The sequence below is a fragment of the Myodes glareolus genome, chromosome 9 (assembly GCF_982192425.1).
Source record: "Myodes glareolus chromosome 9, mMyoGla1.1, whole genome shotgun sequence".
In the NCBI taxonomy this organism is placed as follows: Eukaryota; Metazoa; Chordata; class Mammalia; order Rodentia; family Cricetidae; genus Myodes; species Myodes glareolus.
In genome coordinates this window covers 32497863-32512874 of record NC_142034.1, presented here as the reverse complement: position 1 = coordinate 32512874, position 15012 = coordinate 32497863, and the positions used below count along the sequence as shown (strand labels likewise).

At 43.9% G+C, this 15012-nt stretch overlaps 1 long non-coding RNA gene across 1 annotated transcript; it reads right to left on the bottom strand.

The window, feature by feature from the left end:
• Nucleotides 1-283: 283 nt before the first annotated feature.
• Nucleotides 284-11471, bottom strand: LOC146893247 (uncharacterized). The gene is made up of 3 exons (XR_015003753.2): nt 11065-11471; nt 4454-4713; nt 284-4221 (listed from the first exon to the last, which is right to left on the bottom strand). It is a non-coding gene; the product is annotated as an uncharacterized LOC146893247 (long non-coding RNA).
• Between the last annotated feature and the right edge of the window lie 3541 nt (nt 11472-15012).

Here is a 15012-nt window from a genome sequence, read left to right as displayed (position 1 = left end):
CAATGCAGGTAGGCATTGCAACTGGACGGATGTGAGGCCAGCTCCACCCACAGCGACTGCTGGTCTGTCCTGAAGCATGTCTGTGACCCTTGCTTATAAGATCAGGATAAATGTTCAAGTCACAAGTCAAATGAGCAAATGTATATAAGAGGCTCCTTATAGCTTGTGATGCACATGGTATGCTTTCATGGGACATACTCTGTTCCCATCAGCCAGAAGATAGTGCCCTGACCTCGCAGAATGGACTAAGAAGCAACAAAAAAAATAAAACAATGGGAAAGGGTTTCACAAAGGTTATTAAACAAGAGTCAATGCATTCTTTGTATGCTTAAAAAATACCCAAGCAATAATATGATATTGTTCTCTTAGATCTAAAGTATCAGGCTCCCCAGTCATTATGTCTATTGCCTCTTTTGTTAAGCATTAAAAATATAAGACCAATTGTGCTAACGTGAGGGAGGTAGAAATTAAGAACCAAAGAAATAGTATGTGGCCTAGGAAATTGTTCTTCATTACTCTCAAGATGCAACATCCTTCAAGTCCCTTAGAACAGGCTCACACCTCCCCAGTCCCCTATCACCACCCCCATCTTCAGTCATTAGCTTAGACTTCCACCAAAGTTTGCCTGGATAGCTAAAGAAACATTTGTAACTATTTCTCCTCTGATTGGTTTTAGCTTTGCAGGCTAACACTAGACACGGTGCTCTTCCTCTACCTCTTTGTTCCCTTCACTTTTATTTAGAAGTGTTTATTTTATAAATCCATCTGTCACTGAGGTTATACCTGTAATAAAAACATCAGAGCCCTCCTCTCCTTCATCTGCTACCTCTTTAGTCAGGAGGGGTCCCTTCCTTTGGGAAGTATTTCTCCCTCTCCTTCTGGATCATCCACCTCCAGAGTGGCAGAAAAGACCCATCCTATGTGACCTAGAACAGTCTGTGGATTTCTGTGAATCATAGCACAAATTACATAACACTGTAATTATTTATTTGTGTATTTCCCTGTAAAGCCCTTAAAGAACAAGATTATGTCAAATGTATTTTTGTCTTTCTTGGACAGAACTTGGCTTAGCCCCGTGGTGGCTGAGTGCTCGTTTGAGGGTTAAAAGTAAAGGCTGTCCTTTCACGGTGCTTTGGATGGCAGAGGCAGGGAGATAGATGGCAGGGTATCTATCCAGCCTAACTATTCTTCCTTTCCTAGAAGTGAGCTGGGAATATAGAGGACAGTGGTTTATGTAGAAAGGAAAGAAGTGGGGCAAAGGGAAGGTTACCATGGAATATTTTCCACAACCCCAGGAAAAGGACAGAAAGTACACCATTTTGTTCCCACAATAACTGGGAAAGTTTGGTGATTATAACCTCTTTTTGCAGATGAATAAGCTGGAAGTTGGAAAGCTTCCTTAATTTTCCAAGGTCACATAACTTCTAAGTGACAAAGCTGAGATGTGAGCCATAGTATTCTGCTTTTGGTTTGTTTGTTTGCTTTGTTGATTTTCATACAAAGCAAGAGGCTACATCTTCCTGAGACCATTCTATAAAAGTATTTTGGAGAAAATACTAGATGCTTACTAAAATTCACAAAACTAAGTACATCTTTTCTTGAAGCACTTTCATTAAGGAATGACATAAAGAGTTGGTTTAACGCCAACTGCTTCTGGCTACACACCCAGGAGTCCAGGTTCCACACCCTCCTTCTCTGGGATCGCCACCACCACATAGAGGAGTCTAAGAAGCTCTGGACCACCATCAAGAGAGCCACAGAGGCCTGCCAAGACTGAAGAGGAGCCTGGTGACAGACACCATTGCCTCCAGACGGTGAGCTGGCTACGGAAGATGCTTTCCAGCTGGGATGTGTGTGGTCCAGGGTGTGACAATGAAACATCAGGAGCTCATGTGGGAGCTTAATGGCTCAAACTTGTCCAAGAAGACAAGTTTCATACCGAGACATCTCGTATTCCCACCTGAACTCCTAATTCCAGCTCAGGGATGTGGTGGCTCGCCAAGGAGACAGATCTAAGTCAGTGTTGCCTAGACAATTTATAATGGGAACACGGAGGAGAAGTCTTTCAAATACCACTTTTCAAGCTGGTCTCGGGTACCCAGTTAGGAAACCAAGATCTATATTTCATTGGCCATTTAACTTTTGAACAAAAATCACGAAGTTATGCTGCAGGAATTCCTACAGCCAGTAGCCTTTAAGTTACCCGCCCACTTGGGCGTGGCCTCTTATACTATGTGTGCTGATGTAAAGCCTCTCCTCAGGCTGTGGGATTTGGTTGCTGTTCCCTGTTCGAGCAGAGAACTGTAATCTGTGAGTCTACCCCTAAATAAATAACTCTATTATACTCAATTCTGAGCTAGTGTGAGATTTCTTTTAAGCATCCGTCTTCAAAGTTATCAGAATCACAAAATTAAATTAAGCAAACTAAAACTTGAATTCCTAATTCACATCTAATAACATTAGCTAGATTGGAATATTAGAATAATAGCATTTATTCTACATCAATATACATTTTCTCACATCTTAACCTCGAAGACTATGGCATGCTTTCACAAAATCTATGGTATATCATACTATAATAGGCCATGGCTTTTTTTCTTTGGTATAACATGAAATAATTAATGTTTTCTCATCAATGGCTTCCTCGAGTTGAAACAGTGTTGTGGTTTTAATCCTCAGTTTCCATACAAACACCAGACTTATGTGTTTTTAATGAATTTTAAAGATTATAAACTACTCTAATTTGCCTCATTGTGAAATCTGGAGTTACCTGTGCCTTAGAACTCACAAAAGAAACACGGAGGAGAGCAGTGTCAGCCTAAGGGTCTCATGCACATTACTAAAGGAGAAAGGGCTTAGCCTGACAAGCAGAGCCGTGCGACAGTGGCCTAATGCTACGGCAGTAACTACCTACTTTCTGAATGGAGTTAAAGCCGATTCTACAAGATAGAACTCATGTCTGGTACCATTAACTGGGCCCAAAACCCATGGCTGCCCATGTCATAAGGGAAAAGTTAATACTAAATAAACATAGTCACAAACCGCCCACTAGCTTCTTATTTTTATCCCACCTCTTATCCCTCACCAGAGAACCTTCTTCTTGCAATCAGCTGTGATTAATAACAGAGATCTACATCTGTTCATCAGGCAGAGAATGAGCCGGCGGGTGCCCAGTGCTAAATGGGACATCTATATCACTCCCTACCAGCAAGACCCCAGAGGTCATTGAAGAAGGAGTAAAAAGATTGTCAGAGTCAGACGTGGCAGGCATCTGCAGTGAAAAGGTCCTTGTCGGACATGACTGCAAAGTCATACACAAGAGCTTGCAGTGACTGTGCATGCATGCCAAGACCTACACAAGGTCAAGGCAGCAAAAATCCTAGCATGGGTTGACAAGGGGTTCATGGAGTCCCACCCCTCGCTGGGGAAGCATTGACAACTGAAGTCTACTAAGGGATAGAGAGTCAATTTTCTTCTAGAATATAGATCCTGAGAAGGTAGTTATGCTTTAGTGGATGGTTCTGTACTTATGCAAATCCAGGCAGCACTTAGTAGACTCAGTGAGCTTAAAAATAGAGCCCATGAAGCTGTTGTGAGCGCTGGGAGGGAAATGAGAGGAACTGGGGTAGATTTGGTCAAGACACATTATATTCATGTACCAAGTTCTCAAACAACAAAATCATTATTATGAAAAGACTCATCCCAGGAGATTCCAGGCTGTGTCAATTTGACAGCTAAAACCAAGCAGCACAACTCAGGTGCTGACCTCATTTTATAGATAGATAGGAAGAGGAGGTGGAGCTTGTGTTGATGGGAATCTTCTGGCCGGTCTCTGAAAAAGCATCATGTGAAATGCTGTCAAGACAAGTTATTGAATGGAGGAAATCTTGAAATCAATGGAAGCCCTTGGCTTGGTATTCTGAAGCATGGTCAACAGGAACGACTTGTCTTATGCTTTCTTCTCCACGTTCGCTAGGTCAGATTCACAAGCATCTCGTGTGTTGATCCTCACTCAGAGCACACAGCCTTCTCAGCAGGGGTGGGAAGCTGGGCTTCTGTGTTCCTGAAGTCAACAAGGGACAACATCTTCCCATTCATGAGTACAGGAACCGGGTTCCAGGAAAAAGACCTCCACTAAGAGAAAGGAACTGTTCACATCTGCCAGCAGACTTCGGTGCCAAACCTCTAGCCAGTTTGTTGCTGTACACATACACACAAAGACTGATAAAATAAACCAAACAAAACCAACTGTCAGAGGTTACCTTGGGGTAAGAAAAAAGAAGCTGCAGACAGATAATTGTAAAGAAAGAGTACTACAATTCTGACTATCCTCACACTTCACATACAACACCCAGCCACACAATAATTTCTATTTTCCACTAACTATATGCTTAAGAACTTCATGAATAAGCACAGACATCACAAATAGATACACACACACATGCACACACACCTCTTTCCTCCATGATTTTCAGGTCTTTTATCCTTCTTGTTGGATTATACTTCTTTAGAAGAATTATACAATTCTTATCTCAGAACCACATCACTGGGGAATCAGAGGGAGAGAATGGGACAGTAATGGCTCCAGTCCAGTCCTTGAGAGCCTGGCAACCATTATGTTCTCAAGTCAAGAACGTTGAGCCTGCTATGGTGGATCATGTCTGGGAAAATTCTTCAGTTTAACTCCCTCTGGGTTGGTATGTGCATTTTCTACTAGAAAAAAAAATAAAAATCTTGTTATTTTTGAGAATCAAAAGGGGGAGGAAGTTGCTTTTTACCATGAAAGGCCAACCAACAGCTGTGACTTTTAATGGCAGTAACTGACAGTAACAGCTTGGTGGCATCATATTTAACGGGGAGAGACCAGCTCACCTCATGCCCTGGTTGCTATGTACAGAAATGCAAGGAGTCCATAACAAAGGCTGTGAGAACCATTGAGTAGACAAAAACAGGGCTGCCCCCAAAAAGACAAAGGGAAGGACTTTCTTTTGCCCCACCCTGTTGGAATTTACAAGATGAACAGAGGGGAGTTTGTGCAGGTGATCCCAGGAAACAAAGAACTCATGAATTGCTTAGATAGCTCTCCAAGAAACTCTAAACTAATAATTTCACTTGGGATAACCTAGTTAAAAAAAAAAACACAGGTCTCCCATGACCATATTTACGCATAGTGAATAACTTTCTGACATTTCCAAAATAGTGTAATTTTCCATTTGATACCCTAGGGAGTTCTTTGACCCATCACCCACTGGTCGTTCCTAGGAGGAGGATGAGAAATGAGCAACATCATTTAAGATGTGAAAGTCAAAGATTGATCAGGTTTTATTATCCCTGAGGGGTGGGGATTAATCCGCAACAAGCTCAGATGAGTTTAAAAAACGGTGCACATTTTCCTTGCTTCTCACCGTATCCTCTCCCTAAGAAGAGAAAATCAAGGACACGTGTGGCGGAAGCCTCACTGAAGATGCAGCTGAACACAATTTTGCCAAGTCCATGACAGAAGCCAAAACTGCTGACTGATGTGGATGCCAAGGACTGGAGGCAGGAGGCTGAAATCTCAAGTAGCTCGAAGACAGGCTCCCAGTCGCGGGAGCTCTCTACACCAGAGAGGAGGCGATAGACAACCATGCCGTCACTTGTGAATAAGTGTTGCTAGAGTGTGGTGGCGTTGGTACACACTGCACGGATAATAATGCAATTCCAGAGTGAACCACACTTTGCTTCAATGACTAATCAGAGTCTTGTGCCCTACATTCTCCTCCCATGGGGAACCCAGCTCTTCTGTAAGACTTCACAGCCCAACCATTTCCAAGGGTCCCTGAGGCATGATGGGCTATCCTACAGCTCCACGAAGTGAACAGATCTTTTAAGAAGAGAGATAAAAACAAGAAAACAGGATATTTGAAAAACATTGAGAAACCAAATAGACCTTAATAGACTTACATGCGACGCCAGACACAATAGCATGGGGATATATATATATATGTTCATTCAAAGGCACATAGGCAATTGGAAAGAACAAATTTAAGGTTGAAATAGTACCACATGTCTAGACATGAGTAGCAAAAGATAAGAAGGGAAATTACACAGATATGTGGATATTAAACAGCTCGTCCTTGAACAATCAGTGGGCCAAAGAAATCACAAAACATGCTGAGATGTGTGGAGAAGACATCAGACACGAAAGCCTAAGGAATGCAGCCGAAGCTCCCAGGAAGGACATTTGAATGGCAACCACCTTATCAGAAAAAGATGCATGGTCTCAAATGAATGATCTAACTTCATACTGAGGAGGTATAAGAACATCATGAGAAAAATAATGTATATGCCAACCCCGTTACCTGGAAGAAATGGTTACAATTCTGGAACAAGACAATCTATTATATGTGTGTGTGTGTGTGTGTGTGTGTGTGTGTGTGTGTGTGTGTGTGTATTATAAGGCTCTGGGAACGTCATGGAGGAGTAATCAGGAATATTATAAAAGCCGGAGGCAGGGAAGGCCAGAGTGAAATGATGTTGTCTGGTCATGACAGGACTACTCCTCTCTGGACTCCACACCACCCACCCCAGATCTGCACAAGATCATCAGTCAACAATCCAGCATGGACTGGGGAGGGGTTCATGAGCCCCCACCTGTAACTGAGAAGCTATAGACAGTTGATGGCTTCTGGGGAAGGGAGAGCCAGTTTCCTTTGAGAGTATGGCCTCTGGGGGTTGCCCATGCTTCAATGGATGGTCCCTCGCTAGTGCATACATGAGCAGCACAAAGTGGACTCCCTCAGTTGTTTTATTTCAAGAGGATACGACGTTAGTAGGGATGTTAAGGAGGGGGTAATCTGAGAGAGGTTCAGGGAAGGAATGAGTGTGACTATATCAAAATGCAGTGTGTGTGTGTGTGTGTGTATGTAAGATATTCTCAAAGAATTACTGCAAATAATACGTTGTTTGAAACCTAGAATCCACATATAAGAGAAAACATAGGATTTTGTCTTTGTGAATCCAGATCACTTGCTCATTATAATGTTTTCCAGCTACCCATTTTCTTCAAGTGTTCATGATTTCGTTTTTCTTTACAACAGCTGAGTAAAGAAATATTTCCATCATCTATTCCTCTGTTGATGGGCATCTAGATGGGGTCCATCTCTCTGCATTGTGACTAGGGCAATAATAAACACACATGTGGAAATATCTCTGTATAGAGACCGGGGGTATTATAACGCCCCAGAGAGATACCGCTGGGTCGGATGGAACTTCTACTTGTAAGTGTCTGAGAAACCTCCACACCGATTTCCATAATGGCCGCACTAGTGTACATGCTAGCCAACTGTGACAAAGGAGTTCCCGCTTCCTCACCAGCATCTATTGTCCTGTGAGTCCTTGAATAGCCATTCTGGGTGAAAGAAGGAAGACAGGCTCCTTCCCTCACAGCATAGGCAAACAGTAACGCAAAATGAACTGAAGACCAGAATGTGAGGCGTAAAACTCTACATCTCTTAGAAGATAGTAGAGAGGATGTGGTAATGACTTGCTAGTCCTGAAAACAAAACTAAAACTAGAAAAACAGAACTGTGTGAAACTTTAAGGCTTCTACTCTGCAAGGGAAGCAATTCATGGAATCCAAAGCAACATGGAGGACAATGGAAATTACTGGCAAAGCAGAAGTTTGATCATGGATTGATAGCCCCAAAATATAAAGTTCTACCGCAACTCAACAACAACAACAAATATATATTTTTTAAAGGCAGATGTGGCTTGGAGAGATGATTCAGGTGATAGACCATTTGCCATATAAGAAAGGGGACCCGACTTTAGTGCACAAACTTGGAAAAAGTTGGATGCTGTAGACATGCTTGTAAACCCAATGCTGAGGAAGCAGAGGCAGGCAGATTCCTGGGGCTTCCTGACCAGTCAGCCTTATCAGCAAGATCCAGGTCTCAGTAAAAGACTGTCTCAAAAAACAAATTGGAAGGTTCGCAAGAAACAGCACCCATGGTTGACCTCTGACCTCCACATGCATACACACATACATGCATGCACATGCATGCAGAAACATGCATACATCCCCTCACATACACACACTTTCAGAGAAGTCGAAAGGTCAGAAACCTTCTCGTCTTGGTAGCTATAAATGTTGGGACAGCACCTTGCATACGGTAGGTACATTGCAAACCCTTACCAGAGACAATCACTCATGGAACCGTCATCCCTAGGACAGCAACAGTAAGCTGGATTTTTCTTCCCCATCCCTGTCAATAGCCTAGAGTACTAATTGTCTGTGAGTTAAATCTGCCATCTGAACCTCAGCATGCCAATCTTCCTGGTAGCCATTCAGTTAGCTCAGCAATTACTTCCTCATTGGAGAAATAACCTAACATTTTTACCTTGCCGGATTTGGTATTCTTCTTCTATATTTGGTTCTTCCCTTCTCTTCTTCTGCTGGTCCCTCTATCTGATTTGGCTGGGAATTATTTTTATCCTTCCCGTCATTCTCTGCACTAGTTTATTGGACAGGACAACTAAGACAAGTTTAAGTCATTACAACTTCACATGAAGTTTACTCCGTGATTTGAAGAACGCTCACGGGCTTCAGCTCTGGGCTAGGCATTTAAAAGACATGTAAAGAGAAACAACCAAGAGTCTGACATTCAGAGAATGTAATGCCAACACCGCCATCCACCAGAACTGTGGAGAAACACATGTTTTGTTTCTGATTCAAAATATTAATTTCCTACCGTGTTTCCAACTTCATAAATCCACAGTTTCCCTGGGAAAATCCCCACAGACCTAGGAAGGCCCTTTATTCTATTTCAGTAGCATCGCCTTTATGAAAGTGTCATGGGAAAAAATGATGTAGCAAAGCATTGCGGACTGTTTTCAATGCTAATCATGAAATTTGCAACCCTCTCTACATCATTCAAATGCTATACAAACACAATATAATTACATTACAAAGTTTACTGCTTTGCATAATTACGAGTCTTAAGCAACACTGCAGGCCTTAATCCACTTCACCCTTTGCTCTGCTAAAACAGCCATCCACTCAGCCCTAGATGGGAAGCCATTAGAAAACTTCTCGTGAAGTATCGTCCAATGGGAAACCAAAGGACCTCACCACTTCCCACTTCTTTCATGGGGACAAACAGAGAAGAAGATTTTTGTCTTTCCCTCCAACCTCCTTCTTTGTTCATGTCCCAGCTATACTAGCTGAAGCAACAAGTAGATTCCTTGAGGCCTGTCAGACTTCTCTGACTCTTGGAAGTCTTGAAATCACCATGGACAGCCAGGAATATTCACCTCTAGCTGTTTGAAGTGATGACATCATGACAGCATTATCACTGCTCTCTTTGATGGCTCTAGGACGGGGGTCACCTTCCTTCAGAAGCTGAAGAAGGAGAATATGCAATGCATGGAAGGGCCCGGGTCAGATCATAGGCTACAAGCACTTCTTTGGCCTTTCTTTCTTTCTCTCTTTCTTTCTCTCTCTCTCTCTCAATCTCTCTCTCTCTCTCTCTCTCTCTCTCTCTCTCTCTCTCTCTTTCTTTCCTTCTTCCTTCCTTCTTTCCTTCCCTCCTTTCTTCCTTCTTTCTTTTCTTTTCTATTTGGAGATTTTGTTATAACACCACTATATGTTCTTGCAAAACCACATACAGACTATAGAATTTTCAGGATCTGGGCAATTTCTTTTCTAGGCAAGTATCCTTTCTCTCAGAGAAAAGGCACACTGATGGACCCCAGCTAGTAGCCATTTCTACCACTCCATAGAGGGGTAACAGCAGAAGCCTTAGGTTTGTGCAAAGAACAATTCACTCAAAGTACAGAGGGAAAAGGCCACTTGAATCTCATGTGACAAACACAGAGGTCAGTTTAGAGCTGAACTCGCAGCCTCTGTTTTTCTGCTTGACAGCAGAAGACACTTTCCTGGCAGCATGGGGATTTAGGCCTCTCTGAAAGGTCTGTGGAGTCTTAGAACAGTCTGCACCGCAGACTGCAGACTCATGTTGTCTAAAAATTCAGAGTAATAGAAGCAGGAACGGCAACTCCCCACATCACTGGGAAAAGGGATGCAGTAAGAGAAAAATGAACTAATATCAGCGAAGTACTTAGCAAGTAGCCAACAGTGTGAGTTAAGGACCAGGAACAGCAGGAACTGCCACTACTGCTCTTTGCTTTCTAAGCTGTTTTACTTCAGCTGGAGCGAGCCTGGCTGTCGTTTTGGATACTGGCTCCTGCAAAGCCACCACCAATGCAGAACTCCTTTCACATTGCTGCCCCGTTTTCTGCACCACCACCAGTAAGTCACTCAACAGATTTTTTACTGACTGTATATTATATAATACATTAGATATCATGCTCAGAACTTCAGGCTGGTGCCTGTACTTAGAGGACACACAGTCAAGTTAGAGAGGAAGACCCCACTGAGTCACAAACTGAAAGACAAACCAGAGAGAGAGAAGTCAACAGATCAGCGGATGGAGTTCATAGCACTGGGCACCGGAGAGAATTGAGAGCCAGCCAGGCCACAGTGGGGTAGAAATTCAGAAAGGACCTTGGGGCAGTGGAACTTTAGAACTAAATGAGGATGGTGTCTAGCCAGCCGAGGGAGAAGGAGGCAGATGCCTGAATAAAGCAGCCAAAGCCTCCAGTCTGGGAGTCACCCAGAAGTGCCCCCTCTGACTGCAAATCATGTGTAATAAATGAAGCCAGGGTAGGAAGGAGAGCAGGCAGGACAGGCGCAGCAGTTGGAGCAGAGAGGATCACAAAGGCCTTCCTTAGGCTCTGTGGCCAAAGACAGGCAGCCAGCCAGATGCTAGAAGTGGCGTGAGGCAACTGTACATGGAGACAGAAACCCCATTATCCAAGTCTCTAGCGGGGACACTAGGCTGCCTAGAGAGACCTCAGCCCACAGCCTGGTTCTAAGACTCAGGCTTTTGTTGGGGCTGCCGGGCTGGCTTCAGAGAGCACACAATGGCCAGTGTTGAAACTCCCTTTTTGGACGGAAGAACGGTTTCACATCTGGGGAAGGTTAGGGTCAAACCTATAAATGAGGGGAGCGGAGTACATTACCCGAGACGCTCTGTCTGTGACGTCAATCGCTGCTGGCTTTGGACAGAGGTCGCTCTCTTGTGCATCAGGCAGGCCCCGTTAACACTGTCCAGCACTCTAGTGTTTATGTGGAAAATGTGAGCCAGGAAGTTTCTCCGCATTGTGATTTGGAGGATGTCAAGGAGCCGTTCTTTAGCGGTTGGTTTCTGTCTCTCCCATCTTACCAACACCACTGTTTCTGCGACTCTTTGTCTTTGTGTCCTCTCTCTCTAGCCTGCTGGGAGACACGGTTTGCTGAGAGAGGACGAGAGAGCGACTCTCTCATGTTAGCTATTTACTTAGGTCTGCATGCTCTCTCCCCCCATTACAGACCGGGTTGGCGCCCCACCTCTCTCTCATGGCTGCAGGCCCAGAAGGGAATTGAGCTCTCAGAGCACAGATCCCCCCCCAGAACATAAGTGAATGCTTTAACTGTCGGTGACTTTCTCTTTCAGACTTCAGGGAGCAAGCTGTTTTCTGGTCAGGCACCATCACGGCCTGTCCCCAAAGCCCCGCCAAAGCCCCGTCTCTAGGAGACGAGGCACTGAGCCAGCACCACCCTTTCTCCCCTCAGCTGTCATTCAGAAAAGGGTGGTGGGGGCCAAACCTGAGTGCAGGAAAACACTCACAGCCTTAAGCAACCTCTTCTCACCTCTGCCCATCCCAGCACGCACAGCCCAGATGGTGAATGTGGAGAGCTAGAGATCTGTTTTCTTTTTAATTTTCATCAGAGTACTTAATGTTGGGCCAGCATGAGGCACTGCAGAGGCCACCACCAGCACTAGAGAAAACACACATGCAATCATCATGGGCTGTTGTTATTCACCACTGATGGCCCATTTTAAGAATATACGAAGAACTACAAAAACATATGCCAAACTAACAAAACATCCAACCCATAAACAGTCTAATGGGTAGAACAGACCTCATGGACAAAACAGATAGTTCTCAAAACAAGAAGCACAAATGTCCAATAAATATTTTTAAAAGTCTTCAACATCCTTAGCCATCAGGGAATTGTAAATAAATACTGCTTTGCGATGCCATCTCGCCCAACAAGAAAGCAATGGACAGCAAATGCTGGGGAAAAAAATACATTTATTCACTACGGGAGGGGTGGGAGTTGTGAGGGCGGGGGGAGCACAAGCTAGTGCACTCTCTGCGGAAATCGGTATAAAAGTTCCTCAAAACATAACAGCTATGGCTACTGGAGGACCCAACTACACCGCTCCCGGGGATGTACCCAAATGACTGTGCATCCTATCATAGATACTTGAACACCCAGGGATTATTGATCCTCCAGTCATGATAGAAAGCAAATAGAACAAGTCTAGATGTCTACCAACAGAGGAATGGATTAAGAAAATATGATTACTACACACGGTAGAACTTTGTGCAGCCATAAGGGGAAATCAAATAGGGAGGTTCTCATGAAAAATAGATCTGGAAATTATAATAAGTAAAGCAACCCAGACACAAAACTAGTGTGTGTGTGTGTGTGTGTGTGTGTGTGTGTGTGTATGTGTGTGTAAACCATGAAACAAGAAAGGAGAGTACGAGAGGAGGTCTTAAGGAAATAGTTGAAATTAGAAGAGGGCAACAGAGAACACATGACAGGGAGGTAGAGGGAGGAATCCTGAGAGAGGAAGAGCCAGGAGACCGAACAGGGATGGGAAATCGGTAGAGAGTGTCAGCAAGTCCAGAGTGCATGCACAAACATGCCAGAATTAAGCCCATTACTTTGTATGTTAATTTAGAACCAAACAGATGAAAGCAAACAAAACAAAGAAGAAAGAATCATCACAGCGTATCCCACCCCTTTTGCGTTTGCTCAGCTCCTCTCTTTAGCACTCAAATCACCTCCCTCTGTGAACACCAACTGCTCCGAAGCTTGAGAGATGAGGAGACAAGGAACGCATGGAAAATACAAGCTCACTTCAGTACCAGCTCAGTCAGGTGTGGACTGAATAACCAATAGGCAGGAGGAGGGAAAAGAAGGAGAGAGAGAGAACATAGTTTTAATATTTTTACAATTTAGCAAAAGCATTTTGCTTATTTGTGGTATTATTAAATGATACAGTCAAAACCAAACAGTCGTTTTCAATACATACCTTGATGTGTGCGTGCAAATGCAGTTATCTAATTAGCCTCCATCTTTGCCCTCCCCATCAGTATCTACTCCTAAACAGGACCACTCTTCTGACTTTTATCACCATGGGGTTGTTTTGTTGTTTCAGCAAGATGCTTTTGGTGTTTCTACTCTGTTATATTTAATGATCCTTTCTCACCACGGTGCAGGTGTCCAAACTCAAAATCTCAGTAACATCCACCCACATTGTACACCAGAAACAACTGAATTCTGTTTCTGTGACTCTCGGCATTTTACTATAACTGGACACCTGTGAGTGTCAAGGATGCACGCAAGCAGCATGTTTTCCAAGGATTCCCACATTACAGATGAACCACCTAAACCCAGAGAGTTAAAGTGATATGTCCAAGTCCCATAAATGTTAAGTATCCAAGATTTGAAGTAAACCACTCAAGAATGAGCAAAGCCCAGAGAAAGCCTTGGGATGTTGCACATATCACAGCTCAAGTAAAAATAAGAAAGAAAAAAAAAACCAAAACAGTCATCCTCTGCTCATGTGGTTTCCTTGTGTGTGATTCAGACTGTAGTAAAGAAGAGTCATGTCCAGCGATGCATTCTTCAGCTGCCCCCACCGCTCAGCCATCCCCACCGCTCAGCCATCCCCATCGCTCAGCCGCCCCCACCGCTCAGCCACCCGCATCGCTCAGCTACTCTCACGCCTCCTTTCTCCTATTTCTCCACTCTCTTCTGCACCCTAGTCTCCCTCCATCACACATCCCTTTGTGTTTCCAATACAGTGAGTTAGTTTTCCTGGTGTGACTTTACTTCTTGCCAACCCAGGTCCTTAGACTTTTTAGTTTCCTAGATTATTAGTGTTTAACCAAATAAACCTTCTTTTAAAAAAAAATCTTCACTTTAAGAGAAAACTTCATTTTATTACTAAGCCAATAAACATAGATAAGCACTGTTGATCTATGTGATGACTAATATGGCTGGTAACTTGACCAGATGTGGAGATAGACAGAGAACTGATACTTTGGTCGTGTCTATGGGATGTTCGAAAGAAGACAAGTATATGGGTCCAGGAGCTGAGTGGGTGAGTTTTGCTCCACCTATGGCTGCGAACCATCTAGAGGCTGTGGGCCCAGGTGGAGCAGGGGAAACAGGAGAAAAGCAAAGTTCTCTCTGCTTCTTTCTCCCAGGGCATGTGCCCTTTCTGCTGTTGATTTCTCTTGGACCTCAGACTCTGAGTTCTTGAGCCTTGGGACTCTGGCATTCACACCAGAGGAACTCTGGGGGCTTGGTGTGGAAGAATAGTCTATATTCTGTCAATTATATCTTAAATAAATGCTGACTGGCCCGTAGCCAGGCAGGAAGTATAGGTGGAACAACCAGACAGAAAGTAGAGGCGGGTCAATGAGAACAGGAGAATTCTAGGAAGAAGGAAGCCCATTCCTCGGAAGTCCTGACCCAGCCACAAGATGTGACTGCCTCGCTGAAAAAGGTACCGAGCGTTGTGGCTAACATATACTAGAATAATGGGCTAATATAAGTTATAAGAGTTAATATGAAGCTTGAGCTAATGGGCCAATCAGTTTACAACTAATGTAGACCTCTGTGTGATTTCTTTGGGACTTAACGACTGCAGGAACCGGGCAGGACAGAAACCCCGACAACAGGGGCTCTGGGGCTTTGACTTCAATCTAGAGGCTTCACGGTCAGCCTCTCTGGTGCTGACACTCCCAACCAGGCTACTGGCTTCTTTAGTCTCCCAGTGGTAGATGACCACTGTGGAATTTTCCAACTTGGTGATATCAGGGATGAGGGAGGGGCTTGAGTAC